The 21,705-nt window shown below is 40.8% G+C and overlaps 1 protein-coding gene across 1 annotated transcript in view; it reads right to left on the bottom strand.

Annotated features, from left to right (window-relative positions):
• cntn6 (contactin 6) overlaps positions 1-3,478 on the bottom strand; it is a gene marked incomplete at its 3' end in the record, with an annotated part of 124,742 nt that extends 121,264 nt beyond the window's left edge. Inside the window, exon 1 of the mRNA XM_084349048.1 lies at positions 3,386-3,478. The remainder of the gene's footprint in view (positions 1-3,385) is intronic.
• Positions 3,479-21,705: the final 18,227 nt, after the last annotated feature.

Raw genomic sequence — 21,705 nt, 5'->3', positions numbered from 1 at the left:
ATCGAATAAAAAATTGTCACAGTGAAAAGGCTGACAAGAGTATAACCCAAGTGTACATTGCAAGATATGAGATGCATGCATTCAATATTATGCACCTGATCAAATGTGAGCAACAGAATAAAACTGAAATCTTTGCGATTTTAACTGTCTGATCCAGTCATTTTGCTGTTGATTATTAGCAGACTGACCCATCCAGTGTTTTGCTGGTGACATTTTTAATCATGGTTATTAAACTGGTTGATTCATTTGAAATCACACCTTCCAACACACTGGACCATGCACGCTGACAGCAGACAATCGATTATCACACCGTAATAATCACACTTCCTCTCAGGATTAATCTAAAACTGACAACAATCAAATTAAATGACAACATCAAATAATGTATGCTGTCTCTGGCGTGCATTCTTTCATTAAGTATCCAGAGCATCCATGACCAAAAGGTTATTTCTAATAAAGAGAAATGACTTCTAATCTAGAGCCTGCGGGGCCTCTTAGGTGTGATCTGGTCACACTGATGGATATCTCTCCGTCCAGTCCTTCCTGCTGCTTCAGACAACGAGACCAAGACATAATAAACGCATAGATTTAGATTTTTTCCAAATCACAAATGGGCTGTGTTAAAGCGACGCTGCCAATATGACACCATTTATGAGCAATGTTAGCGAAGGCAATTTATTTATTCTCCACAATGCACTTGTAATACCACATCTATACAATGTAACTAGTGCATTGCTATTGGTTGAGGATTGCTGATTTTAAATGTAATGCCAGGGGACAATTAAGTCCTTAACATATAATAGTCGCAATAATCGTAGCATTTTGCTGAAAACAACAGCCTGCTGCTGTGAACTGGACTGATGAGAGCGTTGAGGCTGGACCTAAGTTTTACGGCAAAACCAAGACAATTAGCTAAAATATGCTGAAAAGCTCCGTGGAGCTGATGGAGTGCAGAGAATGGTAATAATTCTCTGTTACCTCTCTGTTCATCATTACCAGCTCCCCCTTCACAATTGTTTATATAAAAATATTGATTAGTGCAACTCTAATCACCTATCATGTCCAAGCTCAGTGATTTATTCACGCGCAAGACCATAAATTCTATGTTTCTGTCTTGTAGTCATGTAATTACTTCACACCAAGGTACAATAGAGTTCTGCTTGTGCCACTAATATAATTTCCATTAGTTTTACGGTGAAACATGACAGTAAAATGAACTTCAACCATGTCAAATTATCCACTGGCTGCCTGTCTAGCTGGTGGCCAGGGAAGTATTTCACTTGGAGAGCAGAAGCGACTGACAGATGCCTGAGCAGCAACACAGCATTCATCAAGGCTTCTGCAGGCTGTGAATACAGAGGCAGCCTCTGCATGTATCCACCTGCAGCTATTAAGACTGCCAACTCCCAGGCATGAGAGGAGCTGGCTGAAGCACTACCCCGGTATCACAGACCTGACCCCGCTAGACAACAGTCAGCTCTGGGTGTTAAACCCCCCCATCCGCTCCATACATCACTGTTATCTCTATCACCCCAGTGAAGATTAGCCTTCAGCCTGCACTACCCACCTGTTCAGACTGCAGCTGTTGAGCAAACACCAAGAGAATCCAGGCAACATGAGATGATAACCCCAAAAAACAAGGTTAATATTCTGAAAGGTGAGCGAATGCACTGACGTACAGGATGCCTTTATACAAACCTCCATAATAAATACAGTACACAGCACTAAATCATGTCATTCAGTCTCACTGAGTGTGAGAGCTGGAGTTATTCCGTAAAATCACATTATTAAACCATTTCTAATGTATCACTCTGTTTATCTCTGTTGAATGAAACAAAGGTTTACTTAAGGAGTTCTCATTTTGCTCAGGTTCGCCAGAAACAGCCCGAGGCACACCTGGAAGTTCCTAGGCCCCAAATCGGGAAACATACGCACATGCTCACTTTGCAGGCACTGAGAATTTAAACAGTAACAGACAGGTTGAACTTCATGTTGGTGTATCAGCTGAATTTTATGCAGACTTCACTGCATTCCCGGTGGAACAAGAATAAAACTACACTGCTGTGTACTGTTTATGTGCTGGCTTGTCTGTTTTTTGAATGAAGGGAGCTGGTGGCCGAAGTCAGGCCTGCTTCTGTCATTAGTGGCGATGAGGATGTGAAGGGGCCCATATGTATTCTCTAGATGACCCTCCTGAGAGTAATCGACGGCGCTACAGGAACGTGGCAGGTTTATTAAGTCAGTGCTTAGAAATTAAGCCACAAAGTGGCATATTAATCATCATTCCAGTGGACTAAGTGACAGAAGAGTGTGATCATTGAATACAATTTGGGAGGGAGGGAGGGGTACATTTGAATGAAAATGGGTAATGGCATATTTATGATCCTGTAGTACCATCCTGGGTGGGAGTAGGGTGAGTGGGTGTGAGTGTGTGTGTGTGTGTGTGTGGGTGTGTGTGTGTGGGTGTGTGTATGTGTATGTGTGTGCACGAAAACACAATCAAACTGAATGGGTCAAGACATCTGAAGGAGGAGGTGAGGGACTTATTGGCTACAGCACTTCAAATATGAGATAAGCATCAGAGAACTGCAGGCACATCTAGGACACACACACACACACACACACACACACACAGTATAGTCACTGGATGAAATACAGTAGGTGGGCAGGATAAGGATAAGCTTTTCAAGATTTTACTATCACTGTCTTTCTCGTTCTCTCATCACATTTAGGGAATTTCAGACTTAGTTGGGCTATTACAGCGCTGATATATACACGTGTCTCATTGTATTTGTCATATTAACACATGCACTTCATGAAAAAACACTTTGAGAAAGCCTCCGTTCACAATCTCACAATCTCTCTGCCAATCTGTCGCTGCAGGTGTCTCCCGCGCTTCCCCCTGATCATCTGAACACTGACGGAATGTGGAAAAGAAAAACGCGCACGTCACTTCTACCTTTACAACCGTCCTCTGCAAATATGTGCGCACGTCCTGTACACCGTGGAAAAACTCTCCAATTCTCGCATTAACGGTAGTGTCTCTCCACACCGCGGGGTACCGAAATGCAAAATTGCGCGCTGCAGCCTGGCGAAATGCGCAAAGGGATCACGATGTCTCACCCTGGTGTGGAATACACTGTTGGCTGCTGACACTTAACTTTCTTTACAAATGCTTAAATGTGGGGATAGGATGAAATATAAAGCAGCAAATGGGATCATCTCAGCCTACAGGACTAGTCGCACGGCACCTGTGCAAACGCATGGCAAAGGAAGAGGCAGTGAATTATCTGCGCGCTGTAACGTGCAGGCAGGCGGGATACGCACCGAACTGAACAAAGATCGCACACTATGGCATGGCACAAAAACTTTGACGGATGCTTACCTGTTCAGGAGAGGAGACGCGACAGTCAGCTGAGGAGAGAGGATGTCGGGCGGGCGGAGCGCACCGAGCCACGCAGCCTGCACTGTGGATGAAAGGAAGGACTGTACACGTCCAGCAGTGAACTCCAAAGTGCGTCTGTCTTTTCAGACCACCCCCCTTACATCAAACTATTTCCAACTGTTTCCTCCTCATCACCGTGGCATTCAACTCAAGGATCATTTATCACTCATGTTCAGCATTTGGTGGCCTGTTGGCTTCATGGAGCAATGTTCTATGCAACACAGACACACACGTTTGTATATACACGTATTTACACACACATATTTTAATCAGTTAAATGAGTCGTAAAATAGACAGCGTATGTTCATCACACATTGTTCAGATATTTCTGTGTATTTACTCATGTTTTTGCTTCTTTTTTATTGTTTTGTTATGCATTTTGATCCCTTTTCCAATTATTTCAACACCAAACCAGCAGTATTAAAAGTTTGTACGTTTAAAGACATAATATGCAACATATCCACATTAACATGCCTTAAGCGACTCAACCTTTGTTGTTTACTTTGAGCCAAAACATTTCCCCAAAAATGTTCAAACCCAGAGGAATATGTCATTTATGTAAAAGGTAACTGTGCGTGTCACATGGTCGCCTGTGGCTTTAACCTGATCAAATATTATGTGGATACCATTTTGAAACATTACCTTGTCTGTGAACATTTCTGCCTGAGTCACGTCAGATAGATTTTCATCAGCGAAGGTGGTTGTTTAACAATATAGACATAATATAACTCCCATGATCCCATGCTTCTTACTTTTTCTTTTCATGTTTTTATTGAGGGACCCCTAGTTGCAGATTTTACATATCGTGCACTTAGATTTGTAATTTTTCACCATCAAATTATCAAATCTGAAAATCCAAGTCTGAGTCCACTTCTCCAAATTATGCTACAGCTGCTAAGCTAACTAAACTACTGCTGCTTACTTAAACCTGCAATAACTGATTTTTGGGCCACTTTGGGGCAGTGAGAACATGTTGTGAACACAACCTATTGTTGTACAAATCGTCACCTTTAAACATAAATGTTGAATTTAGCACACGGTTGTTTACACATCTATCCGTTGAGGAGCAACATTGTTACTCATTCATATAGTCCAGCTGCATCTGTGTTTAGTGCTGTACAGGTAGTGTAGCCATCAGTAGGTTGTCAGAGCTTTTTCTCTGAAAACAGCTGCTTGCTGTGGCACACTATAACTAAAACAGTAAAGCCATGGGCTGGAATCAGTGTATGGTTATCATTACGAGCGACCCCTTTCACATTTCCATCTGTAAATCTTTACGAGAATATTATTGCTGGTGCTTTAATAAATCAGGTAGCAGATTTTTTTTATAATGGCAGATATTGATTCACATAATTGTAATTAAATGTAGCGTAACACAGCATCATTAAATTTAAAGGTCAGAAATATAGAGAACATACAGTACATGTAAAAAAATAACAAAATAGTAGTTGGCGTTCTGTGATAGATAGATAGATAGATAGATAGATAGATAGATAGATAGATACTTTATTGATCCCAGTAGGCAAATTCAGATGTCTCTCGCTCATCCAGACAGTTAAAACAGTTAGAACGCAGACTAGTACATACAAAACAGGACAATAAAATAACTAAATAAACACAGATGAGGCAGTACAGTACACTACACTACAAAGCCAGCCTAGTGTGCAATGTAAGAGCACAAACACATGTAGGAGTGTAGCTATAGAATAAAATTAAATAAAAAATAAAATCACAGTGTAAGTACATAATCTGTTAATCACAGATGAAGATGTGGTCCACAGTAAATACTATATATACCTGACAAAAGTAACCGATAAGGAGCGAAGAAACCCACCGTAATTACACAAAAACTTCATTTTCTTGGCTACGTCTTTCTTTTTTAAATGAAAGGGTGGTTATTAAAAACAAGGTTTTGAAGGAATACCTGAAATGTGAAATACCTTAGTCTAAATATTCAATGCAAAATCAATTATCAGTCAACAAACCTTCAAGCCCGTCCTCGTTTTATTGAAATCCAACATTTTACTCTGTCTGAAAAACCTTCAGCTCTGCTTCACCTCATGCACTTGTGGCACCACTCTCACAGACTCCTGCCCTTAGCTTAAATTTGATTAATTTATCTGTGCTTTTTTCTATTACTACTACATCTGTTCAACCAAGGTAATGACTTTGAGCTTCACCTATTTTTTAATTGAGTTCCGGGCAAGAAACCAATTTCTGACAAAGAAAAGGAAAAAACAACATAACATGGAAATAAAGATAAAAGTAAGTGAATTAAAAACAGTTGAGATAATTAAAAACACAGAAGACCGGAAAGAGAAGAAGATGGGAGGTTTCATGTTCAGCATGTGAGTTAACACAGAGTATCTTTCTGTACATATAAATACCAATGGGATGGTTTTCTAATTGAAAATGTAGTGGTCCTCTAAAAATCGACTCTCTATGGTCAAATTCTATTACGGGCACCATGAGGTCAAAGAAGAAAATAATGATAAAAATTGGAGATGTGCCACACTTTTGGAGGGGGTTTCTCTTTGTCCAGACCATAGAGAGAAAGAGGGAATTTGGTTTCCGGCTGCATTATGAGGACCTCGGACAGTAAAGGAGCAGAAAGAGAGTGAAGTCATTATCGTTACAGATGATAACTCCCGGGGCCATTCATGTAAGGACAAATCCCAGAGGAAGTCACGCCAGCAGTATGCACATCATTATCAATATAATCAACTCCCTTGTGAAATTCCAGCCCCCCAAAATAGAAAGGAAGTAGCAAGGGTAGATTTCAGTTTCATGATCTGTGGAGAATGTGCTCAGGATCCAGGAATGCAAACTACAGCAAGGGCAAATATGCAGTTATCAGAAGCGCCTGCATAATTAAAGTATTCATTTCATGTAATTACTGCCTAATCCGGTGGGACACCAAGTATTACAATCTGAACTCCCTGATATTGAACAACCTGGGTAAGTGTTGCAGAGCTCAGTAATATTAGATGGTTTCAGTCATTTGGGTGAGAAAGTCACTGTTGAACTCATTGATTCATTTGCTGTTCGGGTTTCCACAGAAGCATGTTCAGTTTTTCTGTCTTGACATAGGAGGAGGCTCCAAGAGAAACAGTAGGTTTTTCTTTGGTCCCGTAATGGTTGAGAAGGTAATTTATTATGAGATATTTTATTGTGCCAGGTTTGGAAATTAAAAAAAAAAAAAAGGCAAACCAGGTCATGTACAAACACCAGATTGTCTCAGAACTTATTAATTGGAAGAAGTCTGATAACCTGTCAATTTGCCACATTGAAATATAGGTGCATGGTAATAAGATAAAAAAAAAAAAAAAAAAATCTGATTGCCATTTGTATAACTTTATATAACACTTCTCTGCTGTGTTATTATAGATCCATCTCCCTTTCTTGTAAAGACCTGACCTACTCTGTCTCTCACTGGCTTACCCTGATATTTCCCATGTTAACCCAGTTTAGATGAAACCAACAAACAAGATGTTAAGAAGTTAGTTGGAGAGGTGCTGGTAGGCAGATTTTTGTTACCTTTGGAAAAGATTAAGTGCTTTGTGCTAAGTTAAGCTAACCAGCTGCTGCTGTTACAGTACAGTATAGCTCTCCTCTGTCACCATGGTGGAGAGGAGGTCGTGTGGCTCGGGCACCACTTGGCGATGCCTAGGCCCGCTCAGTCGTCTCCTGGATCCACACATTTACGTATATTATAATTTGTATCAGATATTCTGTCAATGCAACTTGTAAACTGTGATTTTGGTTGTTCTTTTCTGTACATGCAACATCTATTGCATGTCTGTCTGTCCTGGGAGAGGGATCCCTCCTCTGTGGCTCTTCCTGACGTTTCTTCCATCTTTTTTTTCCCTCAACATGACAAGTTTTTCCTCACTCCAATCAAGGGTCTAAGGACAGAGGATGTTGCTCACTGTACAGATTGTAAAGCCCACTGAGGCAATGTGATTGTGATTTTGGGCTATATAAATAAAATTGATTTGATTTGATTTGACAGTGGCATTATTTTTACTAAAGACATGAGAGTGGGATCAATCTCAGCATCTAATCCTTAGCAAGAAAGCGAATAAGCATATTTCCCAATATGACGACCTATTCTTTTAATATGGTTGTGGTTAAGTTTAGTGAAGACTGCTCTATGAGGGGCATATCTCATGGTCTCTGCAACCTGGTCAGTCAAAGCTACTGTAGATATGTCTACAGAACAGATGTCTGATGAACCAAGCCAAGGCAAAGCTGATTGTTTGCGTACAACCCGTAACGAGGCCTTCGAGCTATCTATGTTAGCAGACTTAGTGTCTGTGACCTATTTACCGCCTACTCCTCTGGCTAGAGGTGAGAAGAACTCTGCATTCACCCCTCTTGATATGTTGTCAAACAGATAGCCATGTATGGATGCTCCCTGAAGCTGTAGATATAATGTGATCATTTGGGAAGTATATATTTGTTTTGTAGTTAGGCTGATTGAGGACTCACTTAAGTTGTTTATTGTTTTTTGCTGCTACATGTGGTCAAACATCACACTTAGCATCCTCTTTAATTAATCAATCTGATGGGAGTATTCACAGTTTGGATAGCTTCCTCTTCTCATGGCACGTTATGTGTGAAGGTGCCATAAGAATTGAGAATGCTTCTGTCTGTGTTTGTGTGTATGTGCTGGTCAAGCTGTTGTGTGTAGGACAGAAACAACAACATCAGCTTTTGTTTCAGCAGCTGCAGAGACCAATTATATTCCACACACCTAGCTTGCCATCGAGGTGGCTGTTGTTGGATACAGAAGATGGTTTAGTCCCGAGCTTCAGCCACATCTCATCGACTGACTGTCAAGAGAAAATGAGACAGCTGCCTTTTGATGTCATATTGTCATTTGCATAATCGCCTTCATTCAACAAGGGTTAAACTGACAACGTGAAGGGCAAAGACCTGTGTTCTCAACCACTTTAATGCGTGAGCCACAATACAAGCTTACACTATTTTGTGTTTCACACTGTCCCATAACAAAGAAGCCTACCACAATACAACATGTAATTTATTCGATAAGTGTGTGCTGAGAGCACAATCGGTGAAGTGCAGACTTACCTATTACCTCCACTGTGCATACTCAACAGCACATTTACTCAGATTATTTATTACATTTTTTTATCTTTGATACAAAGCTGCTTTGTGTTATGCTTGTGTTCACTCACTGAGCATCTGTTGTAGCCTATTTTGTGATTATCTGATGCCAACTGGTTGAGATTTTTTCAACCATGCATTGTTAATGACGTATTTCATCCATCTTCTTTGTTTGTTCGTTTTATAGTTAAATATGTCACTGTAATACCCCAAACTCTGCAGGCTGCACTAATCAATATTTCCATCGGGTCAAGTGTTGTGTCACTCACAGTGACGAACCTTCAGAGAATCATCAACCAAAGCTGCAGTTCCCCTCAGCTACAGAGGATCTTTCCGTCACGTACTGTTTTGGAATCACTCTTAATGCATTGTCTCCAGCCATAGTGAGCAGCTGTTTTCAGAAAAAAAAAAAAAAAAAGAAGCTCTGATAAACTCACTGTATGTTACCCACACAGCAACAAACACCAGACAGACAAATTTAGTGAATAACTGTTGAGCATAATTGAGCATTTAGTTGCCAAAGAGCCAGATATTTACTACAGGAGTTGGCAATCAAAGCATTTATCAGGGGGACAGAAACACAGCTTCAAATAAATGTTACATTGCCAACAGCGGTTAGCACTGTTGCTTCACAGCAAGAACTTCCTGGCTCGAATACCGCTGGGGCGGGACCTTTCCGCGTGGAGTTTCCATGGTCTCCTTGCGTGGGTGCTTGCATGGGTTTCCTCCAGGTACTACAGTGTCCCCCACCAAACAACATCATTAGGTTGATTCTCCAGTCAGTACCCTTGACCAAGGCACTGGCTTCAATCTGGAGTTGGTCCCCGGGTGTGTACGCTGCCCACTGCTCCCTTGAGATGGGTTAAATGCAGAGTACCAGTTTCACCATGTTGTACATTGTATATGTGACATCATAAAGATTATTCTGTTTGCTCCATAACAAGTTTAAGGTCATAATGTCAATATTGTGCTTCCAGCTTGTTGCACTACCCCTGAAAGTGGCCAGAAAAATCAATTACTGCAGCCGTAAAGACCTTACATATACTGTATACAAGTTATTTATTGTGTGTCAAGCATGTGTTATCTTGCGCCTTTCTTGAAGTGAAACCTTCATTCAATAAATTATAAATCGAACAAGATTAGTGTTGAGCAGGAATGCAGTGATGTACTGCCTCAGTAACTAATATTACTTTACATGATTTCAACATTTTGAAGGTCAGCATGTTTGCTGTTTAATCAGAAGTTGAATGGAGGATATCAATTTTGTCTCTATCTGCCCACTGGACATCTGATTTACAAAGCAGTGTGCAGTATCTACACTGCACATTGCTAGTACATCTGATTAATCTCCAGCACACCTTTCACTTCACTTGTAGTGAAGAGTGTGCAGGAGTTTTTTCCTGATTTCTTCAGCCCTTGGTCTTCCCCTACTAGGGCTGTCAAAATTGCTCCAAAATGACGTTCGAATATTCGATCTAAAAAAACCATATAGGTTCGAACCATTCGAATATCTAGATTTGTGCATTATGTCAATAACAGGAGGACAAACTAATACAACGAGACATAACTACTTGTATAGGTATTTTTTTTGGGGGGGGGGGTTTAACATGTCTTTGAAAACATACCTACACATTACAAAATAAGTAAATGAACTAATGGCCTATACCGTAAAACTCTCTCTCTATGCGCAAACTCCCCTCATGTTGTTAGTGGTGGAATGGTAAGCTAACTGTAGCTTACACAGCTAGCATACAACTTTATCTCAAGGCTCCGCATTTTTGCTGTCTACTGACCAAAATCCGAAGTATTTCCAAACGGGGCTTTTTATGTTGCTTGGAGTCCAAACCACTCTCTCTGCTGCTGAGTTGGGCTCTGAACTTTCTGCCAATTCGTTTTTCTCTCTGCCGTCTGCATCTGCCACGGTTTTTGTCGCATCTCACTTTCAGCAGTGAGTGACGCTGTACAAGTGACCTGTCCCTGACCCGTCATGCAGTGCGCCCACTCGCAAAGCAGCTGCTGATGTGTTTTTTTCCACAGTCGAATATTAATTTTCACAATCGAATCCCCGTTTTTTTTAAATATTCGAATATATATTCGAATTTAGAATATTCGTTGACAGCCCTATCCCCTACATACCTGTCAATCCAAGGTGTACTCTCTACATCTAATTCATCTAAAATGGATGTTTGATGCTTTCGTATCTTGTTTAAAACAACACTTTTACGAATGTTAGGTTGGAGACCTTATTTATCAGATGGGCCACAGACTAGAAAATGACAGAGGTCAGACAACTATGGTTAACTATTTATGTTGACATGTTACAGTTATGACCAAAAATGACAACAAAAAGAAAGTTTGCTGATGTCACACATCTCTGCAATGCAAATCCACCGCCATTTGTCTACCCGGAAGTGTCTTTTGTCGTTAGCGCAATTTCATGGTGATTCAGTCTATTCAGGAATCTCTCGGCAGAGTTGGAGTGTGCCCCATAGCCTCATATGCCAGAGTTAAGATAGCTGCTGATGGTCAGCAAATTACAGCAAACTGCAGGAAGACTGCTTGTTCAATGCAGAATCTGATATCGCAGTGTTGGTGCTGTTCCTGGAGCATCATAACTAATGTTGCTCCAGGGCCATCATTGAAACTGACCAATCATTTTTATGATGTCATACTGTAGCTTAGCTACTCAGGGAAAAATACTTTCAAAATATACACATGGGAGAAGTTATCCTTTATTTTTTAACATTGTGAAAAGGAATTGTGTATTTTAACCCAAACCGTGTTTTCCTAAACCGGACCAAGTCCCTAAACCTAACCAAACAGCAACATAAAACTGAAAAGAAAGGGATAATAAGAAATGAACTTTGTGTAAAAATAATATGTGAACAGTATAATCATGTGTTCAAAATAGTATATGAACCCCGGTCTTGTGAGCAATAGCCCCCTACACAACAGTTGCAGTTTTGCAGGTTGAAATGATGGTCCTGGAGCAACATTAATTATGATGTTCTAGGAACAACATGAACACAAGATTGAACTGTGACATCAGAACGACATGATTGCTCAGTTTTTATGACAGTCTTGGAACAACTTTAGTTCTGATGTTCTGGGAACAACACCAGCATGGCAATATCAGATACACAGATGCACTGGAAAAATACTGCAGCAGTTGAGCAATAGTTATTGTTGGATAATTGTGGATGAACATTGAAAGTGTTTGCTGTGCAGTAAAATCAGCCGCTGTGTGTGTGTGTGTGTGTGTGTGTGTGTGTGTGTGTGTGTGTGTGCGTGTTTGTGTGTGTCTCCGGTTCCAGGGCTTGCCATTGTTGCCATTTGTAGGTAGCTAGCTAGCCAAGTCACCAAAGCAAAATTTGATGGATTGGTATAAGAGTCAGTGCAACTACCTCGTCTACAAGCTCAGGTCGGTGAGGAAGTAGGAAGTAGGCTCTTTAGCTAGCTAGCTAAATTAGCTCTGTGGTTCTCAAACATTTTTCTCACAAGCCAACCATTTCTGAAAACAAGTATTTCCATGCTACATTTTTACATATGATCATAGCTATGTACATCTAAACAAATAAGACTTCTTCCAAAGCACACCAGCGTGCGTCGACACACAGTTCGAGGGGTTCTAGCTGGCCTTTGATATTAATGTGGAACACGGGCTAGGCATAGAAAAAAAGTGGGACGACCTTACATTGCCTTTGTAGAATCCACTTGAAGTCTTCAAGAATTTGTTTCGCCTGAAGCCTATGAAGCATATGTATCTCTGCAGCTCATAAAGCACTGTCTCACATCTTTTATTCCTTTAACTCTGAAATAACTTAGGTGCTAATAATAAGGTGCAATCGTCGGGTTAAAATCGAAAGATTTCCGGGCTGGGCTGAGCCCCCAGTGTTTCATGATCCTAACACCTCCTCTGGTGTGTACTACAGTCCCCTGCTTTTCTGTACACTGTGACTGTTGATAATGATTCATCGCATTTCCTCCCACTCAGTGTGAGTAACATTTTAGAGGAAAGAGACAAATCAGAGATGCTTTTTATATCTAGACCTTTCAATCAGGATCTGACCTGTCTGTAATAAGTGACACCAAAGCCTGGCTGTGTAATTTATGTGCTGCCTCAACAAATTGCTTCACAGGGGACCAGAGGAGAGCCTTTTTCTTTTCTGGCAGATAAAACCCATAGAGACAGAGCCTTCTCGTGCTTCAAGCTGTTATCTGCCTTTACTCCATCTCGCCAAACATAAAAACTACATCTAAAGATGATCACGTGAATGTTTTTTCTATAAAACAGCTGTGTAACTGCAAAGGAACATAATGAATCTGATTGTATGAAACCTCGCCACCATTTGTCATATTATTATAGCTGTTGCAGCTTTAATCAGAAAACCTCTCTGTAATGTGTCTGGTGGCTTCTGCTATTGCCTTAAGTCACACTTCTGTCTTATTACATCTCTGAAATTTTATTTGCTTGCTGAGGCAACACAGGTTTCTCCCTCTAATTGTCTCTTCAGGGAGAGGGGTCTTCATGTGTGAAGGTAGGGAGCAAACATGGGACCCGCTTTCATCTGACCACAGGATATGGTGACTAACAACAGAACCTCTGTTTGCTGGAGCGGTCACTTCTGGTTTCCAGGAGCACGAATGCTGCAATCATTCATAAAATATCACAAATATTTATTCTGGTCATAGTGCAGGTTTGTGTTTAAAATGCAAAATATTAAAAAATGTCTGCATTCGAAGCCTCTAATGTAATTTTAGAAATAAACAATTTACTCTACTCTAATTTACCACTAAGCACTGTTCATGAATACAATTTTGACATAGTTGAGTATTTCCATTGTATGCAACGTTCTACTTTCTACTCATGTCAGATGGAAACGGTTTACTTTTTACACTTGTTATTTTTTACATGGAAAAATATATAATATATGATGTGATGCAGAAGGTTGAGTGTTGTTAAATTGGGTACCCAAAACCAATACTTGCAATGCTGAAAAGGAGAAAAAAATGTCATATAAGTGGGCGTGGCATCGCAAGCAATGCCTCTTGAGGCTCTTACGCTCGGCACAAAGTGTCATTGCTAGTTTCAGACGGACGCAGTTGTCATTTTCACGGCCAGCACCCATGGTGTATAAATAGCAAATGTACTCGCGTCCACCTGTGCGCCCCTGGGCGTGTTGGTCTCAAAATGAGGTGTGGTCAGGAGCAATGATGGTGGATTGCTGTCTTGAGGCAGCAGAAAGTGACAGCGCCATAGAACAGTCAAAAGCGCCGTCTGTTTACTGCTATTTAAAGGACGCATCAGATGCTCCTACACAGGCGGGCTCGAACCGTTCATGCGCTCTGATTTTATGATTTGAGAGGCTGCTTTCATTTATTTTAAACCTTTATCATGAACGCAGTCATGTCACTGTAACAAATATCGAGGCACATTTAATCAACAAAACTAAAAGCTGTGGTTATAAACTCTCCAAAGGAAACGAGTCAGGAGTTTTTAAGAATAAAGTTTATCAACTGTTCCTTGTGCGCAAACGTGCATTCTACTGTAGAGATACACATACCGTTTCTGCTGCTGGAGGATCCCTGCAGGTTATTGATCAGGATGATACTTTTTATGACCCGACCTGTCTGGTCTGGTATCTGCACACACACAGAGGGATGCAGCAGCTCTCCTCCTCAGATTATTTTTTCATACGCAGTCAAACAGAGTTGTTGATGGGACAGATAACTGTGAAATGGCGGGGCACTGGGGGCAGAGGGTCCCAGCAGCCAAGGATCACATGTCCCTCACTGAAGACGAGTGCCACTGCTGAATATGTAATAGGCCCTGGCACACCTGGCTCTTAAAGGTAATGGGAGACCACATTCGGATTGGTTTGATTTACTATGTTCCGCCCAAGACACGCCCATGACTAGTCTAAACACCACCTCTTTGTGGCGTGCACCACATTTTGCGGCCAGATTATCTGCTGTTTAACTAGCAGAATGGACTTGAACGCATCGCGCCATAGATAGTCTGAATAGGGCCCTTGATTCCAGAAACACAATGGTGAGGGAAATGACATAGGCTACACTCTGACTTAAAAATGGTTAATAGAATTGCATTTAGACAACACTTTTTTAATCTTCATGACTCAAAGTGCTTGTCACATTCAACCAGTCATACACTGATGGTAGAAGCTGCCATGCAAGGTACCAACCTATTCATCAGGGGTGATAAAGTGCTTCCAAACCAAAGTGCCCCACGATATTTCTATGCTCAGCTTTTCACACACACTCATACACCAATGGAACAGCCTTTAGTAGCAATTTGGGGTTTAGGACACTTGGACATACAACCAGGGCTGGGGATTGAATCATTAATCATTCAATAAGTGCATGACCTGCTCTAACTCCTACGGCCACCCCCAAGCCTAAAACAATCTGAAAGCAAATCAGTCGTTTATTCAAAACGTATTTGAATGTTATTGTGTATCGAAATTGAATGAATCAGTTCTTAACTCCTTTCACCCTTTTGAAAAATGTAACTACATTCTGAGTGTTCTGTCCCATTTTGCCTACAGCCTACTGTCAAAATGGGACAAGGCTGTTAGTCATTTTGACGGGGGAAAAACACTTTTGAGGATCACAAAATACATGCTATCTTTAGAGAAATCACTTTTCTAAACTGTATCACATCTAATCTCTCTAAAATATGTTACCTGCTATCTTGCTGGAACTAAAATAAGGCCAAGCTAGCACAGTCCCATTTTAGTTAAAGCTATTTTACTTGTTCTCCTAATGTGTATTATACAAAAATGTATATAGGATTCCATATGACAATCTAAAATTGGTTCCACGTTAGCAAACTACTGCGATAAAATACGTTTAACTGAATTTTTTAGAGCTAAAAACAGAATAGCATTATGTTTTATAATAACAGAGGCTAACACTGTAAGAGGGCATCCATAGCCACAACCACCGGTTTGATTCTAGCTAGCAAACCTGGTTGCATGTCATACCCCTCTCGCTCCTCCATTTCCTGTCTACCTCTTCACTGTGGCTTTACCAATAAAGGTGTAAAATGCAAAAATAGTGATAATAATGCTGTTAAACACTGTTAAAGGAACCACTCTGTATTCTGACTCTACTAGAAAAATCTAAACACACTGTTAATTAATATGAAAATGAAGTTGAAACAAAATTGCTTTGATTCAAATATTCCAGTGCCACATACAGTATACACTACATGTACACTGTACATTTATATTCACGCCATGTTTTATGTCGATCAAGCCAGTGGAGGCAGAGGGACACAACAAGCAGTCCCCAACTTTGTAGGAATGTGCAGTATGTCCTTTTCCAGATTCAGAGGTGATGAACAATGTGTCATTTTTTTCATGAAAAGCTGTCTTTGTGACGTGTCTCTGCTATCTCGTATGACATTCCAACCCCAGAGTATCGGTGAGGCATCTCTGGGCAGGAGAGAGATGGCACAGTGGGAGAGGAAGATTTTCTTTAAGTGTTCCTTTCAGAAGCATTGCAATAGATCCTCAGACTGATCTCTTCTCCTGCTTCTACATTTAATACAACAGGTGACTGAGAGTCTGTGATCAGACTTCTGCCTGAGAAAGAAAAACATATCACAACTTGAAAGAATTTTCTGTAACTTTGAATTGACAGCACGTGATTGCTGTAAATGGGCAGTAATGGTTATGCTGATTTTTTTTAATGGATTCTGAATTGACTGTGTGGGCTGTTACTTACCAACTGTATGGTTTGCATCTCAGGGGGTCCTTAGAAATCACTCCTGAGAACTTTTTAGTGGACTTTTATGCTCATAATAGATTTATTTCAATGAACATTTTCTTTATATTTTTCCTAATAATGTCATTAAATCATATGCCATATCGGTCAAAGTAGCTTTTCATGATGGTACATAACGTCAAACATTTAAGCCCCCATTGAGCACAGTCAAAAGCCTTCCAATAAGACACAATATTCCATGTAAAAGTACATGCACATACACTGTTGCTGTGGCACTTTTTACATTAATATCAATTCTTCTAAAGCCCTTGTCATAACCAATTACAGTCTCATGTTTTAGTACAGAACATCATCTGCTCAGGTCATCGTCATCTCTCAAAAGATGCGTTCATTGACTGTAAACCAAACACTCATGGTTTTACTGTCAGCAAAACTGTGTGTAGACCAGCAAATTTGCCTATAGACATTAATCATAGACTGTATTCACACGCTGGCCATTTTCCTCTGATGTCACGCTCAAGGTGGGAAGCTCAAATGTCGTACTGCTGTGGTTCAGGTTGCAAGTCGCAGAGAATCAACAGCTAAAAAGACAATAAAAATCCGGAGGTACATCGAGCCATATATCAAGGGGAAAAAAAACAGATTTGATAACCCATTAGCTATTAGTGACAGCAGCTAACATTAGCATTCAACCACTTCCTAGCTAACATTACCATTGATGGTGTTACATGATACAGTAATTGGAAATCAAATGCACTGGATAAAATGTTTAATCAAATATGATGTTTTATGTCCAGATGTCTACCCAGATTTCCACCATCTTTTGTCTTTTCAGTTGCTGATCAATTAGGAAGCGATCAAATAATTACAATTTGTCTGACATCCTACATTTAAACCACTTGCAGCCTGGAGCGCAGCAGTATGACATTTGAGCTTCCCATCCTGAGTGTGACGAAAAGATAAATGGCCACCATGTCAATATGGTATATTCACTACTACAGAGCAGCAAACTGAAATATGCATGTACTTTCTTGGATATTCACTGTGTGACCCTCTGCCATGACACCAACATGACACTAGAATAGATGGACATGGAAACCAGCAGTAATCCTTACACACAAGGATGGAGCTGCCCATTTGGTCTCCAGTATACAACACCAGCCTAAGGGGACACCTTTTAGTCCCAAGTATGCCAGAATGGTCAGAAGGGTAATCATAAAGACATAAAGACCATTGACTGTATAAAATATAGACAGAGCTTCTGGGTCTGAAAAGTGAAGCCAAACCTGTATTTTTTCAACTGGCCAGCAGAGGGTGACTCCACTGGTTTCATAAAGCAGTCCTGATGTGCGTAAGCTTATGAGAAAATTACCCTACTTTTCACTTTATTCTTCACCCCTTTAATAAAGTTTCCTAATGAGTTCTTGGTCTCAATCTCTTCATCACAGCATGATGTTCATTTTGTACTTTTTGGTCCCATTTAGAGTAAAACAGGTGATGGGAATGGCGACCTTATAATTGACAAGTCAATACCACAGCATATCTCAGGTTCTCAGTCAGATTCAATTAGGATAGATGTGTACCGATGCGTATTCCTCCCAGCTCCAGCTCTTTCTCCACATATGGTCACTTCTGGCTCCAAAGGAAATAAGATAATGCCAGCCATAATGCCATGTCATGGTGAGTTTACATTTGGTGATGACAGGAAACTCACTGCATTATGAGATATAGCAGTTCTCTCAAGTGATACAGGCTTCTTCAAAGTCTTAAACCCAGGGAGAGACATAAGAGACCCACACTGTGTATCCAACCCAACCTGTTAATGCAGCCACAGCATGTAGCTGATGGAGAAACAGTTTGAGGCCAAGAAACTTAAAAACTCTTCCTCATTTCAGGTTCTATAGGAGAATACAGCCTGTGCAGAATACAGATGGTGTGGTTAATGTGATTGTTTAACCATTTATTTTTACAATTTTGTAATTTAAAGCTGCACTAATCAATAGTTTTATATTAACATGGAATAAAATGACTGTGTATTGTGTAAAGTGGTCACTGGTAGTGATCACCCACAGACTTATCACCCGACTCTGCAGTTTCCCTCAGCTCTGTTTTGTTTCAGGTTTACAGCCCACAAATTTATTATTTTGGTTCAGTCTCACAGCTCTCATCAATCTTGTTTTCAGGCACTGATTTCTGATAAAAGCAAGGGCTTAATTTGTCACTATCAAATACAGTCTATGTAATATTTAATGTTATCTATCCTGTCCTTCATTTACTTCCAACCGAAGTTTCTCAAAAATAGCTTGTTTTTGCAGGAATTTTAAATCAGACCTTAAAAAGAGATAGAGGGAGCGGTCATGTCACATACTGACGCCAGAAGCGTAATTAAAGCTGTGAGTTTTGTGCATGAAATGCCAGCTAAGTTGGCATGTGATTTATGCTTTCTAGTGCCTAAATATTTTGGCATATGATCACTGTAAACCCCATAAGTAAGTGGGTGTTTGTGCTGTGAAATGATGAAGTGAGCACGGTTAATTCAAGGTGTATGTGTGTGTGTGTGTATAGGTGTGAGTATGCAACGCTGTCCACAGTACTGAAATGGATCAGAAGCGATTGATCAGATGAAGAGACAGACAGAATATTTCACTTAGTTTGGTTTTCTAGCCTGCTACTTTTTGTAGACGTTGGTAGATCTTTCTGCCCTAACTCCATCCTGCCCATCATTGTTCTGTTGCCCTCAAGTGCTTTTGAAAGAAACATGTGTAGGATTTGACATTTTTTGACGTTTGGCAACTACTAAATACAATTAATAAAATACTAAATACAAAACGCACAGAGCAGCAGTTTTCACCACCCAACGCAAATCGGCCAGGATAGTTAAATTTTTTCAACAAGCACTAAACAAATGGCATTAAAAATGATCGGTAACTTTAGTGATGTTGATTACATTAACATTAGAATTGGTAGAAACTGTAGAAGTGCTGGTGGAAGAGGTAGAAGAAGTACTATCACAGCTGTGTGTGGCACCAAGGCTATAGAGTACCTCATTTTGAAAGCTTTCATTCTAACCACTAGTCTGAATTAAATCAAAGCAAGAAAATCACATTGTCTAATGGATAGACACAACATGTCCTCATACCTAAATGACTGAATAGGTCGACTGGCAGTGACGCCCAAAACGACATACAATCAGGTTACCATGTCAGCCGTTGCTACAGCATGCATGCTACAGACTGAATCTGCTGGTTTCATGGGACCAACCTGCTTCCCATTTTCCCCTGTCTGATCCCATGCTAAAACATGGGCAGATAAAACAGAAGCAAGGTATACACCGAGCCAGAAACCCCAGCATGACAGAGGAGGGAACACCTCATTAACAGCAGCCGCCTGGACTGATCCCAGCACTCAGTCGGGGGAGTAAGAGCCAACTCGCTCCATTACAGGGAAGAGAGAGACTTCTAAAGGGCACGACCATCTGGAGCAAGCCTCACTCGTTTTTTTTAAACTGAGTATGGGTGGGAGGCAGAGCCCAGACTCATCAAGCAGGTTGATAATCAGGTGTCAACGGAACTCATTCATGTCGCTGTGTGCAGGGTCAATTGTGGCCGCCGGTGAAACTGGAAGAAATGGAAAAAGAAAAAAAAAAAAAACCTGTGGGATGATTGTTATGCAGGCTGGGTGTGCTCAGAAAGCGCCAGCGTGGTAGAAATATTTTTGAGATCTCAAAGCAGCCCAATTGTTCAAAGAAACAGGACCCTGTCAGATAGAAGTAGGACAAGTTTTTAAATAAGAATAAGTACAACCAAGTCTTTTCCCCCCATGTCGGTCAGTGTCCAGGAAATGTCAGTGGAATACCGTGGGGACAGGTGAAAACCCAGTATCCAGTGTTGGGATGACATTCGTCCCCTAAGGACAAATGGCTGCATATGAAAAATTGATATGGGGCAGAAAATAGACTTCCAGTCCGATATAGAATAAGGCTGACCATGAGACTAGTGCATGAGGAATCCAAATTATAGCAGCACAATTTACCACAATTAATTATTCACTGGGCAGGAGCTGGTATCAGTAGCTAGACACACAATTACAAAGACACGAGGTCGGGCTTGTTTAAGGGTACATCCAGAACAAAACTAATGAGGACTGACGCACCGATTGATGGTAGAGTCTTGGAGCTATTTGTCTGTCCTCTGCTTGTGTCTGGATAAGGCTTTTCCACTTTTAGCAACATAAGGAGATCCTGTGAATGTAGTCGTAGCTGTTGTGTTTGAGATTCTTAAAGACAATCTCCCTGTGACATTTTTCCAGCAGCGTCGTGTTGCTTGAGTAAATCCTCCGAGTCCGAAAAATAATTACCTCTTCCGTATTACATCACATTATGTATATACATGAAGTGCCCTCAAAACGCTGCTGCAGTAACCTCATCGCCTCTCAACTCAAGGGAGCTGTTCAACATGCTCACAAGTGACAGCGAGCCTTAATAAGTCAGCCAGCAACCAGGCTGCATGGAACACTGCTTCCGCGCTCGAATCCGTGCTCAGGGCAGATACATAGATAATCAAAGCATGACAGCAGGTTTTACATTTCAAATAACCCACGGTGCATTACCAGCAGTTATTTACAGTGTAAGCACTGCTCATTAATTTTTAAACAGGCCCTTAAGGTCTGGTTGACAGACAAAGCTGGAAAGCACAAGCAGGAGAATGAACTGTTGTTGTTTTTTTCGACTCACAATATGAAACATAGTAATGGCACCGGGCAAAGTGCTACAGAATGCATTATTAATTTGTTGATGATGCAATATGTAAAGGTCATGGCAGTAGTGTCTGCACACAGTCATTCATCATATACCGTAGTGGGTCTCCATGTACGATGATATCTGTGATTGGCTTCCAATTTGAATTTGAGATACTTAGCAGATCTTCAGGAAATATTCTGAAACATTCATGAATTTAACTCTCTGTAAAATCTCTGTATCTGGAATAATTTTTTTTTCTACAGATTGTGCTTCTCTCTTTTCAGTGAAACCCCGCAGGAGATGAAGAAACAGCTTGGCAGATGTCTTTTCTTGCCATGAACCTGACGCCACTGGGAGTACTGTGAGTCCCAGACACCACAAATGAGATCGCACAGCTGCCGTGTCACCATCCATGCTGGTCGTTGTTGTGAATGTTGGTCGGGTTGTACGTACAGGTGCGTCCCCCTGCTCTGCGGAAGTGAGCCTGTGAAAGCGCGTACCTGGTAATCCTCCTTTCTGGTTTTTTCCTGCAACCGCTTTGTATTCTCATTACCCATGCATGTCTCATTAATTCCTGTCATGGCCGAGTGGCCCATCACTTGTGCTGTCACCACCCATAAGATCCTCCAGCCACCACACGCCA

The sequence above is a fragment of the Pagrus pagrus genome (genome assembly GCF_965226575.1).
Source record: "Pagrus pagrus genome assembly, chromosome: 3".
In the NCBI taxonomy this organism is placed as follows: domain Eukaryota; kingdom Metazoa; phylum Chordata; class Actinopteri; order Spariformes; family Sparidae; genus Pagrus; species Pagrus pagrus.
This window is presented reverse-complemented; position numbering and strand designations above follow the sequence as displayed.